At 34.4% G+C, this 16,571-nt stretch overlaps 1 protein-coding gene across 28 annotated transcripts in view; it reads left to right on the top strand.

The window, feature by feature from the left end:
* Positions 1 to 14,079: 14,079 nt before the first annotated feature.
* Positions 14,080 to 16,571, top strand: part of adgrl3.1 (adhesion G protein-coupled receptor L3.1) — a 338,051-nt gene continuing 335,559 nt past the window's right edge. For 15 of the 28 annotated variants that reach the window (XM_088611524.1, XM_088611880.1, XM_088612465.1 and 12 more), the window contains exon 1: positions 14,082 to 14,639. The gene's annotated coding sequence lies outside the window, so the exon portion shown is untranslated. Of the gene's footprint in view, positions 14,640 to 14,969; positions 15,213 to 16,571 lie in introns of those variants that run through there. The other 13 variants (XM_088613053.1, XM_088613220.1, XM_088613460.1 and 10 more) reach the window with 4 other exon arrangements.

The raw sequence follows: 16,571 nt of genomic DNA on the forward strand, positions 1-16,571 counted from the left end.
TTACAGTAGATGCATACCCCTTATTTTTCTAAGTGTTTCCCGGCAATATTTGACTAGTTGTTTTATGAATTGGGATAGTTCATGTGGCGGTACTGACGCAGTTATCAATGTATAGCCTGTAGAGGTCAAGGACAAAGCCAGTGTAGGAAGAGAAGAAACATAAAAATATTAGCATAGCTAGGTCACATTCTGGGCCCTGAAACTGGAAATCATTAAAAAGTTGGAGCGCATGGTTGGTGTCCTTGATATATGAAGGAAACCCTTCAACCAGTGGTCTCATAAGGCTGTTGAGAAAGGCTGTGATGTGAGTAGTTGGACAGTTTCATGCTGAGATGATGGGACGTCCAGGGGTGTCGGGTTTGTGGATTTTAGGGGAGGAGGTAAAATTTGGATACCTGGGGATTTTCAACAATGAGATGGTTTACCTCCTGGGGGAGTTCCTTGCTATTCCTGAACCATTTCCATTTCTCTTGTCATCAAATTTGAACAATGGATACTGACATACAGTAAGGTAGCTAGGGTAGGTTCCTTTTCAGGCCATAAAGACCAATGGGGAATGGGGGACAAGGGCCACCATTTTTCTACAATCATCTGACACTGAAGTTGGAGGTGATGTGGTCAGCGTCACGTTCTGGCCAGCCTATTACCCCCGGAAGGATTTACCCCCAGTACTCATTTGGAAAGCAGGGTGAGCGGACCTGGGAGCTGTCTGGAAGGAAATAAAGCAAGCTACATCGCTTGCCCCTACCTGGGATTGAACCCCAAACCCTCCAGTCAGGAGCTAGATGCCCTTGTGCCTGAGATACCACAGCTCCAATGACTTAAGGTACTGAAGTTTTAAAAAAGGTCTTCTGTCAAACTTTAGACCTACAGTATATAAACAAAATCATATAAAAAAACATTGAGCTAATATCATGTGATTTCATGAGAACACCAGGAACTCAACTTTGAGCACTTGAACTGCTAAATGAGGGTAAGAATCTGTATAACCACATTCAATTCTGGACCTGGGGTGCTGTCTGTGTGTAGTTTGTATGTCCTCCCCATGTATGTGTGGGTTTTCTCTAGGTTTCCTCTTCCTCTTCCAAAAAAACATCCTGGCGTGTTAATTGCCTTCTGGGAAAATTGGCCTTGAATGTGTGTATCTGCCCTGCCATGGACTGGTGTCCCATCCAGGGTGTACCCTGGTTTGTGCCCATTGTTTGCTGGGAATGCAAGCTGCAGAATAATGATCCTAAGCATTTTGCAATGTCTACAAAAGAATTTGTATAACAAATGAAGGTTACAGGATTGACCTTTTCATTGTCAAAACAGCTGCTGTTGCACAGATGAAACACAAGTTGATCATGGAACTCAAATATATAACTGAGAAGATGCCAGGAAATGGTTCCAAAATACATAAAAGAAATTAAAACATGAAGGAAACAGAGAATGGGCACTCATAATACTAAAGGCCTGGTGCCCAAACACTTTTGTCAAAGTATGACATTAATTATGGCATATCATTTTTTATAAATTGTATTTAAATATATGTATATATGTTTATTTTAATGCTGAATATCTTCTTTATTTTTTAATTTCTTAAGGCATCTTAATCTCTTTTGAAGTTCTGCATCACAGTCTCTTCTGGCAAAATTATAGAAAAAAAAACATTCTTCTGGAATTCAGAAGTTACTGTTACTGACCTGTTAACTGCTTGCATACTTCGCGAAACTACAATCACTTATCAATATTACAACGTAGTAGTCATGGCACCAGGCCAGGATATGTGGGACACAGATACACTAGGACTATGCAGGTCCTATGAGTACTAGTGTGAACAACAGGGTGTAAGGAGTGCTTCTTCATGGAAATAAAGGATTTGTCTCACCTGGTGTTTTGCTATCTGGTTCCCTCTTGAAGGCATTCATGTCATTTTTCTCCACCCAGGTGGTCTATAAAAAGCAATGATTGAAAGTTCAGGTTTATTGGAGTACTAGAAGTGGAGCATTAGGGTTATTTTCTCTCAGGCTTATTCACTGTGTCTGGAGGTAGGGAGTTTATCCTTCCTTGCCTAATAACCTCCCATGAACCCACATGACAGTAACATCATTACAGTATTATGCTGAATTGCTGCCTGACTGCATAAAGCCAACCACAAAATACAGTGGGGAATGCTGATGTCAGGAAAATAGTTTTTTTTTAATGGTAATACCAATGTTATCTAAAAAGTTGTTATTTAGTATTAATCTTGACATTTTGAATAGGTTTATACACATATTTCTTTATTACGAAACTGTGATGTTCTGACTTACACATTTGTTGATAGACAAATGTATCAATGATCAGGTACACAGTATTTACTACTAATGGGTATTTTTTTCAATTTGAAAGGAAATTAACTTTATATTAATGTAAAGGGTGGTTTTAATTAACAAACTGGTATGAAACAACACTGCGTTATCTGGATAGAAAAAATGTGAAATAATAGTGGTTCTGGTGCCTCATCATTTTTGTTTGTGTTCCTCTCTTCCAAAAACCAGACTACATGCACATTGAGATTAATTTTTGTGCTACCAAGCCTCTTATACTTTTTAGAAAAGTTTACTTGTAGCCAAAGTTTTTTTTTTTTACATGGTCTCTGCTGGAGTGTTGCCTGTCGCATGAAGAATATCTCCTGAGGCGTTTTACATCACTTTTGGATAGTTCTGGTATTTGTGCTTATTACATATTTAATACTCTACAGCAATCTATACTTACAGAGGCCCTGAGGTGATGTGGCACTTTCTGGTGGCTGCCGATATGATACTTGTAACATTATTGTAACAAACTACTAACATTTAATTTTTACATAAAGTTTTGATGTGTAATTGTATACCCTGTTTTTCTAGTAAGATTTCAATAGTGTGACCTTTGGCTGTCAAGGACTTTTATTGCTTTTTGTACTTTTGGTTGAGTTGTAAGTGAAAGCAATCAGTGTTGGAAGGGAAATCCATTCACTTTATGCGAATGTTCACATAGCATGCATGTAGCATCTATACCATTGGGACGTAGGATTTTTATAAAATCCAGATTACTCATGTCAGAGAGTCAGAAAAAATAAAATTAATTCACTGTGGAAAGTGTACTTTCCTACTTTTTATATTCTGTAGTTCAAAATGGCAAACATAAATGTGTATTTTTTTCAATCCACTAGATGGCAATGTGGCAATTCCATTAAAAGTATTTTTCAGATGATCAATTCACTCACACACACACCATACCTACACACAGTGAGGTGAACCTTTTCTCACAGCTCTTTCAGTGAACTGTAATATGATCTTTTAATTAATCCAGCAGAGTGCAGGCAAGTATATGTACTGCTACAGAAAAATCCTTGTCCATTAGTATCACGTTATAAAACTATGTGCTTTTGTTCATGACATACAGATGTTCAGATTATTTCCTACAGAAAGCTATCCGGCATCCTGTGATAATGACAGATTTCTTATGGGTAAACTACCTGGTATTTAAGATACAGTCTTAAATTATGTAGAACTATGATTTTGTAATATTTGACTACTAAAATCTGGTTCCCATTTTCTGAAGCCAAGTTCAAAAGTTCAAGAACATGAAAGTAGCAAGACACAATGCTATTAGCGAAAACAACAAATGTAATCGTCTTCCCTAGATGATGTAATAGTTATAAGATTAGTTCAGTAGTGAAAGGGGTATCGGAAGAGTTCAGATACAGCATGACTGAAATGTGGAAAACAATCGAAAGTGCTAATGTAATAATTGAAATGTCAACTTTCATTTCTGAGGAGCTCTTAGAAAAAATATGGAAGCGACTGAAAAGTCTCAAAGCCGATAACCATAAAACCCATCAGCGTGAATACTAAAAAACTGTTCTTTAAGCAGTAGAAGTATATCAAATCTTATATATTTACAGTATAGGTGCAGAAATAATTTTCTTTTCTTAGCTATATATTTATGTGGTTACTTTGCTGCAATAAACTTTCTAAAGTCCTTTATAGATACAGTATATATCATTGCACAGAATCTAACTTCAAATATAAGGTGATGAAAATTACAAATTACAAATTACACATTTATGCCTTATTGAAAAAGTACTATGCTGTTTCAGAAAGTATGATTTAAAATTCAAATATATCCTGCTTCTAAATATATAGAATCCCACCATGCACTACAATAAACCCATAGATCGTAATTGCCTTTCAACTCTGCTGGTACTTAATACTGCAGTAAAATTTCCCTGGGGAATTGCTTTTCTCATTTCTGCAGTTTAGATTTAGGTTTCTTATATGCCTTTAGGGATGATACCAAAATAATTAATATGACATATAATAATCATATATATGTAAACCTTCATAATTTAGAAAAAAAACAGAGTTTGTAATAGTATTGACAATGCTAGCACATAACCATATGTTAGTATTCTAGGAATAGGATGCACGTTACTTTATCTCAATTTGCAAATAGGCAACAAATAAAAAAAAAAGACTGAGAAACAATTCTTACACTTTTCTTCCTAGAGTTTAATTATATTTGGGTAAGCACTTTTTAAAACTTTTTATCTATAAAGATAAAATATCAGTGACACTAATATGGATGTGTCCTATTTAAAGAACAACCACTGCATCCATTATACTGTATGTGGAAGTAGAAGGTCCGCAGGGATGTTAAAACATAAATATGCTACAGACAAGAGAGAATTAAATCTTAAGTCTCACTGGAGACGTTTTTTTCTTTCCAACGTTTTTCTCTTTCTTTTTCATTGGGAATGATTTAAATATTACTTGCGTGTTCATTTGACAACAGTATAGAGATTTAGCTCTGACATCTTGTGGATATGTTAGGTACTACATAGAATGGGTGATGTAAAATGTTAAAGAAGAGGACTTAATAATAATAATAATTGCTTACACTTATATAGCGCTTTTTCTGGACACTCCACTCAAAGCGCTTTACAGGTAATGGGGACTCCCCTCCACCTCCACCAATGTGCAGCATCCACCTGGATTAAATATCATAGCAAAACAGATTGATATGGCTGTTAAATCTTATTTGTACTAGTATATTATACTGTTGGATGTGTATGGATCGGTCAACAATAAACAACATTTGTAAACGACACAGCAGTAAAATTATTGCATTTAATTAATAATTATAATTATAGAATTATATATAATTTATTTCTCATTTAAAGAAGGAATCATAATATGAATTAGGTCTTATACTGTGTACTTTATTAATTATCATTATTATTTGTCTCAGGTATGGTTGGTCCTGGTTTGTGTTTGATTTGTGGCTTTATTTTTTATTGTATGGTTTTTGGCTTTATTGAGTAATGCATTTTATTTATTTGTACACTTTTATCAAAGAGAATGAAACAATATTGGTTACTCTTAATAAGTAGTTAATAAATGATGTGTATCAAATGTAGATAGAATGAGGGGAGTCTATTTTGTACATTTTGCTGTTGGGTTGTTGGTATCTGATCCAATACAGCCATTTCCCTACAAGTCAGTACATCAGCTTTAATAACAAGACAAAGTAGTGTATTACAGATTTTCCAAAAACATTTATGTAAAGAAGTATCTTTTCTTATTAGTGTTGAACACTTTTGGTTAATTTAAACTTTTTTGTGTTTCTTTGTTGATTCTTAAGAAGTACATTGTGTTGACTTTGACAATACCTTGGTGGATTTGGAATACCTAATCAAGTCTCATTGTAATTTAATTTTTTAGGATTAAAGACACTCAGTTCTTTTAGCTGGTCAATGTAAGATATTCACTGGAAAGATAAGCCCTGTGAAGCACTTATCTAAACTCACAACCTTCCTGTTTTGAGTCCAGGAACCTAAATACCTCTCCACACTGCTGACTCTTGTTGACCTAACAGAACTAACAGCTGAAAGCCCAATTAATTTTTAATAAATTTGAATGAAGACAAAAATACAGGCTCTTTATTGAAAACATCTTTATCGAAACATCTTATAAAGTAAATATGAGATTCATTTTTAAAGATGTGCTTCATTTAAGAAGTCAGCTCATGATTTTCAGAAATAATATCTCAAGCCTAATCCAGCAGGATGTCAGAGTTCCTTCAAAGAAAAAAAATAAATAGGATTTTTTTCTAAAATCATAAATCACTTTACATTCTGTTTACTTGTTCTTCGCCTGATTTTGTACAGGTACATGATCCTCTTTCATACTATTCGAACACAAGAAAGGTTACAAATGAAAGGAGACAATTCAGCCTATATCGTTCAATATATTAATACACTTCAATTCACAATCCTGTGTAATATTCACTAGACATGTTTATAGTGTCCTTATTAATTATTAAATTAAATCTAAATATTAAATTTAAAACACACAAAAGAACACAATAAGCTGGAACATGAAGTTCTAAGTTCCTGGGATCTCTCTTTTAGTGATGATGAATGTTGTTACCACAAAATACATAAGTACTAAAGTGGTATTAATTTGTTGTTCCATGCATGTCAAATGTGCAGACCCGATATCTTATGCAGTACATACAGTATTCTTTAGAGAAGAATACTTTATCTCTTACTTTCAATAGGTGATATAAACATTAGTTGTGGTGATTTGTTACATAACCACATTGAATTCAGGGAGAACATGCAAAATGCACAAGAACTGTGAAGCTGCATCAATATATTCCTACATGTTTTGTGTTGAAAATTTGCCCTGACATATTCCCATAACTTGCCCTGTGTTTCTTAACATATTTATACAAAACTGCATCTCTCAATTAGTATAAATTGTATAAATCAAACAATATGTTAGTGTCAACCACCAGGTAGTGATTACATCATTCTGGAGTGAATATTTTAATAGAAATAAATGTGTTCGCTATGTCTGTAATACATCCCTTGGCCAAAAAAGACTGCACAGCATACAAATTTGTCTTATTGAGTTACAAAGTAATCTTAAATTAGAATATACTATAATATTCATATACCATAATTAACCTTTTCATGTACCATACATTATTTTTTCATCACATTCTTATACATTTTTAAAGTTCTGCAAGTGCATTACTGAAATAATACATTGTTGATGAAAAAATATTTAGGTGTACAGTAAAATTAAAAGATCTATTCCATCTTTATACGGCTATTTCAATCTATTGCAATATGCTATACTGTAAAAGTAATTGCACAATTCTGTGTTCTTGAAAAAAGCAATATATTCTGGCAATTCATCCGCATGTTGGAAAAACAAAAAGAAAACAATAAATATAAGAAATTCAAAATGATTCTCCCAACATACTGTTTCAATACTGGTGAATAAACTACTGTACACTGAACCTTCATGCCACTTCATTTAAAAAAAGTGTACAGTAATTAAGCATTTAATTAAATTAAGTAACAGCAAAGTCTTATGATTAGTAATGGAAAAAAAACCTCTGTAAATAGTTATCTGATTTAACCACCTACTACAATGTACTGTAGCTACAATGCAGTACTGTAGAAGCAGGATGCCTTCGAGGATAATTTTAGTTGGCATATACTGTACAGTAACCTTTGTTAGTAACAATGTCCTTACACGCACCATTCACTGCAAGTACTGCAAGTACTCAACAGCTTGTTAATCTAGTTTTGAATTTCTCTATGGCTGCAACCACAAATTCTTCTGGAATGCTCATTTCCACATTTTAATTTTCAGTTACCCCTGGGCTATTGAGTATATATAGTATTCTTACTGTATATACTGTACATATACTGGATATACTGTACTTATCTAAATGGTGCTCTCATTAAAAGAGTTTCATACAGTATATCTAGGTTATGGTTACCAAGAACAATTGTGACTTTTCTATATCTTGGCAGTTGGGATTGTAAAGGAAACACTTTGGCCCATTACAGTATTTATAGACCCGGAAGTACCAATCCCACCTCTTTGTAGAGCAAATCTGTGAACATGATAAATTAAATGATCAGTCCTTTCCTGAAAAGAAGATACTGCACATTTATTTTGAACCGCGTGTCCAGTATTTTAGAAGTTAAGATGATGGATGAGCTCCATAACACATTTGAATATTTGGAATAAAATTCAGTTTCATAGCACTTTTTATCAAAAGTTGACCTCAAGGCAAAATAAGAATGTTAGCTCATAAAGATATGTTAGAAGCCTTATGTCTTAAGAAATACAACTGCATTCAATTACACTCTAGAACCTGTCTTCAAAGCACGAACACTAATATATAATGTTAACACAGACTCAGACTTTTTACCATGCAGTGTGTAGTCATATTGCCTGTTCAGTGATGATAAAATAATTCTTTACATTTCTATAGCATTTTACATATAGAAGGGGACCTACAGTACTTCATCACCACTGAAGTGCAGCATCCATGTGGGTGAAATGCAGCAGGCATTATGCATGAGCAGGCCTACTGAAATCAATAAAGAATTAGAAGGGTTTTGCATACTTTGTTATGAGAAAACTATTGATGGAACAGATCAGTTATCAGAGCAGATCAAGAAGTGAGAAATTGCTTCTCCAAATGAATGAAGGGGGAAACATCAGAAAGGCCAAATTGTACAAGACTAGAGATGAAGTTAGGCAGGACATACATAAAACATAGCCATCTCACTCTGAGGTCCCCTTTTTATCTGACAAATAACAAAATAAGTTAAATCATTAACTTATTAAACACAGTGAAACTGCAAAAATATAAAGTGTACAAATGGTTCAGATGAGCATTTCACTTCAGCACATAATCATTGGTAAAAGGATCTGTGACAGGTCCCCCCTTAACTGGATACATGCCAAAGGAGGACCTACTCATATTAACTGTCCAAACTACTGAACATTTCAGAGTCAGAGCCATAGCTGGACAAACCCTTGTGTAATAAAATCACCCTTCCACCGTAATATGGTCCATATTGAAGGAAAAGGTTAAGAGCATATCGGAGCTCTTAACTGTTTGAACAGATGTTGTCAGAAAAGATTTGCGGAGCTGAAATTGCGCTGGACTTCAAAATAATGTTCAAGGACTAGTGGGGAGTGGATATCGACATCTGGAGTCGTAAAATAAGCTGTCTTTGTTATGCAATATCTTTGCTTAACACCTTATTGCACAAATACGTTAACTACTCCGTTGGAGTGGTATTACTCCTCAGGAAACACTTCCTCCTCTGTGCTTGGTTTTTGTGTAGCTGCTTGACTATATAAATGGGAAGTCCCACCTTGTATTTTGAATTGACTACGGCTCCGGTGGCTGATCAGTTCCTGTATGCATACATAATAAACTCCCTTTCTCACAAACGAACCTAACTGAGAGTGTGGATTTTCTACAGTATCCTACTGGCCTTCTCTGGTCCTTCTTTGACTATGCCTTAGTGGAGTTCCTTCAGTCTGAACTGGTGGCTGAACTGGCTATATCAACGAGAGAATTCCTATAGTATCTCCTTTCCCAACGAAGCACTGATTCCAATGAGCTTGTGATTTTTAATGCTCTCAGTAAGCCTATTTCCCTTACCTATAGAAAATGATATTTTGGATTACTGTACAAATTTTGACTAACTGTGAGTTGACAGGTTAGCACTGAGATTGATCAGAGATTGAGATGAGATTGATTGAGCTGTAAAAGTAACCTAACCAAAATAACTGATCTCATCGCGAACTCACTGCAAGACTAGAAACCTTCTCCTATGTTCTCTACTTATTTATAGAGAAACATAAGGAAAATCAACTGCCTTAGATTCCACTTTTATCCTCATATGAATGCTTGCATTTAATTCTGTTTCTCCATTATCTCTAAACCTCCCTGTGGTGGAATAAATTGACATGAACAACTCCAAGAGGTAGCTTCCCTGTTACACATTATGGAGTTTAAATATGCAATTTTTAAAGCAGTCTAATTTCTCTCATGTTTAATTAAGTCCTTGTTTAAACAAAATGTGTTGATAGACAGGTAGTCAAGAAAAAAAATGCTTTTATGGAAAGAGTCATGTTGAGATTACTAGTGCCAAGACTGTGGCAGTGTGAACAGATGCTTTCATCTTTTCATCAGGGAAGATTTGCCCAACTTGCCTGCCTTTTTTGTTTCCTTCTTGAGAGTGTCCATTATTTTGCAGTTGTATTTTGTTTTATGCTTTGATCTGTTATAAAAATTGAATGTACTGTATGTAGTATGTGCTTAAGAAACTATATATATAAATCTAAGTTCTTTGACTACCTTATTTATTGTTTCATACATCTGAATTGTTTTTCCATTGTTTTTCATATTTGATTACGTACTCAGTAGTTATGTTGCCCTCAGATTTCTTAAAATTGACCCTTATATCTAAAATGTACTAGATATGAAACTGAAATTTCCACAATTAGATTTGGTGCCATTTTTTTCTAAAGTACTGTCATAGAGTAGAACAGGTCTTTTTTAAAATTTGATATGTGGCTTTATGTACTATATAGTGTTAGCCACAGTTTGCACAGTATCTAAAACCTCTGTGCCTGTCCAGCATAGAAATATGTGTCAATAGTTTTCTTTTCACAAAGTATTCAAGATTCTTTAATTCTTTTCTTGACTTGATTTTGTCCAATTTTATTTACGTTCTGTAAAGTACTACAGTTAAAGCAAACAAAATCCTTAGCAAAACCTTTATTAATATTTAATTGTAAACATTCTTTTTCTAAGAAGTCTGCTTTTTAGTTGTTAAATAAAACCTTTGTTGCTGAGGTCTTTCACTGCCTCTGTAGATTTCGCTTTCAATAATCAATTTGCTCATGTCCATCTGGAGAACTAGGAGAGCCAATCATTTACATAGAATCTCTCAGTATGACATCTTTAGTTTTTAATTTAAAACTGTTGAATAACTGTGACTCTCATCAGGAGTAAATGGTTAGCAAATGGTTGGATGGTTAGTAAAACAGATATATATATATATTTTCTTCACTAGTATTTTCTTCACTTATAAAATGTCAAAATTGATTTACAAGTCACGAGAGAAGGGGCATCTCATTCTCTGCTGAAGTATAGCTTGGACATGGCAGAACATTTCTGTTATGAGCAGAATACCTGTTTTCTTAATTGGGCAATTTGGAGCCTTTCCAAAAGTTCGATATTTAGAGAGACGACCTGCTGGACCTCGACCCATGACGACCTGAGTTGTACTGCCATCGATTAAGGTTTTACGATGACACAGCTGCCTTCTCACTTTCTTTCACGTGATACAATATGAGGTCTACAGTACATAGTTACTGTATATGAACTCAAAATCCACTTGCACAGATTGATAATGGACAATCGCCGCCTTTTGGAAAGGTTTTATTGCATGCGAAGTTCATACATAGTCAGAATGCTTACCATATTTGTGAGACTGTTTCCTTTGTGAGATGTTGTTATGGAGATAAAGTATATTTTGATTTAAAAAAATATTAACCCAAAATTTAGCATTTTGTTTTGTACCGTAGTTGGTGTAATACACCTACTGTAGATTTGCCTTTTTTTACCGAAAGAGCAGATCTGAAAACTTTGTGATAGTACAGTATGTAATTTGTAATATTATAACAAAAAATAATATTTTTTTTAGGTAAAACACCCACCTACACTCACACAAAATACTCCAGATAGTTAATTGCACTGGTTGCTTACCTAAATATATTGAGCAAATATAGATTATATAGAGATACAGAATATATACCTCCAATTATATTTTAAGACTATAAAAGAAAATATACAAGCCAAGTAGTACCAAAGTCAGACTCTAAAACAGAGCATCAGTAAAGTAAAGTTGCATGCAAAATGGAAACCAATTGCAGTGGACTAAAAATACAATCTTTCATTTAAAACAATGGTTATACAACATTAGATGGCACAAAGTTGGCCTTATTTTCTGTTTCAGGTGAGATATCATTTATTTTTTGTAAATATTTGCAAATATTTAACATGCAACCATACAGTATGAGTTGAATGTTATGTCTGTAGATTATTATAACTGGAATAGACTCATAAAGATGGTATAGACTCACATAAAGGACCTGGAATAATTTTATATATGCTAGGTACAGTAGGCCAGTGAATGACATTGATCCAGGTTGAAGTTGAAGGTTTTGAGCGGTCAAACTTTATTGGGTTATAAGGTAAGGGACCTTTGAGTTGACTTTACACTGACAGAATTATTGCTGTAACAAGTAACAGAATGTAAGTTTAAAAATGTGGTCAATGTGAAGCTGTAAAGTGAGTAGAACAAGTAGAGGTTAATTACATCCTCCGGTGAATGAATTTCATCATACTCACCTGTAATAGAGTTTATGGGTCAGACATTTGTCCAAGCAGCTATTGTTAATGCTGTGAAAAAGTGATCCCTCAGTTAGTCCTACTTAGATTGTTACATGCCGCTTATCTGGCGTGGGATGGATCTTCAATGCCCTGGTGGTTTCGTGTTGTGATGTTCCTATCAGCACAATTCCCAAGCAAGCTCCTTCTCTCTGCCAGAACTGTGGCATTGTTGCAGTCTGCTTAAGAAAGGAAAAAAAAACTTTTTAAAAAATCCATAAATGCTTATTTGTACCCATGATAAAGTGTGAATACATTTTAACAAAAAAAATTAAAAATTGGCTTGGTATTTAAAATAAACTTGTGCTTCTTGATAGAAGGCATCAGGTCTTGTGCTTATCTAACCATCTATACTTTTGAATCCACTCATTCCTCAATTGTAACACTGACACCAAGACCAGAAAACGGAAAAGAAAAAAGCAAGACAGATTCAGCTGCAGGCTTACAGAGGAGATAGTGTTCTCCACAACATGTGTTTCACCTTCCTTTACCAGATTTCTTGCATTGAATGTAATGAGAATGATCAGATTATATTTGATTATTATATTATGAACATACATACCATATACAATAGTTATGTTAAACTAGGACTTATTTAGATGCTATTTAGCAAATTCACACCTCTTATTCACACACGATTACAGTATGTCATAGTAGAATTCTGCTGTGTATCAGATGATGGGAGCTATAATTCTGCTTTGGACATCAAACTCATGAGGTCAATGTAAGGTCTTGGTAACATTGTATACTGAAGATGTCAATGTTTATTGACTATTCTCAATCTTTGCCTCAGAGTATCAATTAGCCTCTTAGAACATTTCTTTCCGAGCTCACATTTGAGCAGACTTTTCTTGTGTCCCCTTCCTTGTCTGCCTTCAACCATTCCAATAGCCTCCAATTTCTTGATGACATGATGTGGCTGAAAATGATTTTGACCCTTGTATGATTTTTTTAAGTCATCAACAGAACTCTCAAGGTCAGTAACCCTTTATCTGAAATTCTCTGACTTTCCCCATGATGACAAAGAGTATCGACTGCTTTCATATCCCTTGCCAATCAAGGTGAATTCAAGAAGCTAAATGTTTTTTTCAAGCATCCAGATTACCAGAAAACCAAGAGAGATAAAATTTAAAAGCATTTTTTACATACAGTAAAGCTTTGTGAATAAATTTAAGCACAAAGTTTTTAGAAAGCCATATGTTATAATATGTTTTGTTACTTTTTATTTTTCCTACAGTTTTGCTATTGATATACAGAACACACTACTGTGTATGATACTGGTATTTTGTAATTTAATATATTTTGAAACGTCTTGACGGACACTTAAATTTAGTTTTTTTTACAATCTAAATAATGTTTAGATTTTATGAAGGATGTGAATAAATCTGGGAGTTGCTGTATCAGCTAGTTAGAGCTGCAAAATTAAATATGAACACAATTTGCCTTGCTTACGTTTTTTCAGTGAATAATATATGCACTGTATATGTCTTGAATATACTGTACAGTATAAACACCGTATTTAATATGTATAACAACTGGTCTTATTAATGTACAATACAAAAACAAAAAAAAAATATATTTCTTGACTTACAGACGAACTGGTCGGTTTGTAATATTTTCGCAGCATTATAAAATAAGAATACACATAAATGACAAAGACAAAAGCAATAAAGATTTGATTTAATGCAGGTAAGGTAATGCTGGTTGTGCAGCATTTTACCCAACGTTTGCTGCTAGATGGAGCCCGAGTCCGTGTAGTGAGAGCCGATCCAGTTCCGGGTTTTATTTTCACCGTTCTTTCCCTTCTCTTTCTCGGACTGTATCTCGCAGAACACAGCTTCGAAATTGGTTTGTCATTTTCTCAGAGAGCTCTGTTTGCAAGCAAACATTTTCTGGAGTCCTTTACTGCGGGCTTGTAAACACGGGCAAAAACCCTGGATACCTTACTGGGTCAGTCGTTGCTTTCCCCTTCTGCGAAAAAAAAGACCTAATGCAGTGGAAGAGGACGCGGTTTGTGTGAAGGTGGGGGAGTGATCTGGATACAAAATAAGGAGGTTTTTATTTTTTCCCCTGATATCTTCATTCTTAATGAACGGATACTAGACATTTGCTGCAAATTAACATCGCATCATTCTGGAAAATACAAGTGGTTTCAAAGTGAATTACTGGGATGAAGGTATATCTATATGTAGACGGGTGTACCTATCTGTAGTAGAGTGCTTTGCGAGCAAGGACGATATTCTAAGGGAAAAGACAATATATGAGCAATTCCGTTCTTGGTGTTTTCAATGGCACGACTTGAAGGAGCTTATTGCTGCAGGCTCATCAGCGGCTTCTGAGATGTGGTAAGCCTTCTCAATTTCCGAAATAAAGATTGTTCAGTAATCTGTCTGTTTCTGTTACTCATACCTGTATTTTACTATTCCGGAGAAAATATACTAGTATGATATATTCATATAGTTATTATTTTACGCGTATCAGTTCTTTGGCAGTTGGAATTAATGCAGTTTTAAGTTAATTGCTTTGACACTGGATATTAATAATCGTACTTACTGGTGTCTAGGGGAACGCTATTTAATGGGCGTCGCTTAATGTGAGATATGACTGAACATTTTTGTGTAGTGATAAGTGCATTTTGCCCTCGAAATAAGGAGCGAATTTTACATTTGTAAGGTGGATTCAAGCACCAGGTGCTTTAACATAAACGGTGGCAGGCTATTAACAAAGCAAAGCCTTCCTCATGGAAAGGGTCAAACATTGACATTTCTACAATTGCTTTTGTCTTTGCGAACCATGGGATTACTAATTGCAGTTTTATTTGTTTCTGTGAATACCAAAGACCACCCGTTTTCATACCCGCAGCTACGCAAGGATTGGTAAATGAAAGGATAGCAATACTGGAAGAAACGTACAAGATGGTATAGTTATTCTATATACATTACGTAATATACAATCATTTTTTAAGAAAATATATTGATGTGTATGCATGTGCATTGTCCAAGGTAACAGTGTTTGATAAAAAAGTAAAATAAAACACTGTATCTGGCGTATCAAACTATTTATCTGTGAGTTGACTTTAAATGTTTTTGGCTACGGGGTCTAATAATAAAAGTTATTTGTGATTCAACAGAGTCTTCACTAATGTATTCTTACTTCATCCCATGACTGTGTTTTTCCTGTTTTCAGCGTTATTCATTACCAGCAGAAGTTTAATAATTATTTAAAAGTGCTGCTAGTTTATGCCTGGATATCTCAAAACAGCGTTGATTATGTGATGAATCGGTCGCGTTTAAAATGTATGATGGAGTATTTTATTTTTTGTTGTGCTCTTGTGTTAGTTGATATTGTATCCATAGAACTTCTCTAATGTAACGATACATTATATATACAGTCGAGGTGGAGAGTGGATACGCTTCGTAACCTTCTGCCGCGCACAGGTGTACAGTACCTCAGCACACTGTATAGGGGAACAAGTGACGCATTTAGAGGCAGTTGTAGTTTTGTATCGGTAGCGAATATGCTACTTATTTATTGTTAATTAAAATAAATTGAGTGAAAGACATATGAGATAATTTCATGGTTTGTGCCTTTAAATTTACATAAAACTGCCTGAAGACCATTGCGTTAGAAAAATCCGATTGTACTGTTGTCCGTTTTCATAACATTATAACAATAATACAAAAAAAAACAATTATACTAAGTTATTTTATTTTAGTGTTATTGTACTTGATATTAAAAGTGCAATAAAGTCCATCTTAACATATTATTTTTTCTTGGTAAATAACAATTAATTATTAGCCTTGATAGAATTAGACTACAAAAAAGTATACAAATTTATGAGGTACTGCTAAAGTCTGTTTTTGGGAAAACTTTTTTATTAGGTACAACTTGTTCCAGTGCATAACACCAACAAAGTATAAGTACGTATGGTGTAATACATATTAACGCCACTTTTTAACATAAATGTATTAATTTAAAAGGATTTTCTGTTTTTTGTTGTTAACAAGGGAAATGGGAAAATGCAAATCATTGAGCAATGTCTAGCTTGTAGCTTTTGCATGTCAGAAACAAAACTGTGATTAAGTTTTGGAAGCAGGCTGTATGGTAAACAATATCTCAAGAAATAATTCCCAGAAACCATGTTCCGTCTTTCATGTGAAATTCTTAAGCAGTCTTCTGCTGTTTTGCAAAAGTCCAAAGCTTTCCAATGCAGAGATGCTGTTGGCATTTTTTCTGTCTCATTCATATCCTCCTTTTAACTCTGTGGGAGTTGATTG

Source organism: Lepisosteus platostomus, chromosome 1, assembly GCF_059453375.1.
Source record: "Lepisosteus platostomus isolate fLepPlt1 chromosome 1, fLepPlt1.hap1, whole genome shotgun sequence".
Taxonomy (NCBI): Eukaryota; Metazoa; Chordata; class Actinopteri; order Semionotiformes; family Lepisosteidae; genus Lepisosteus; species Lepisosteus platostomus.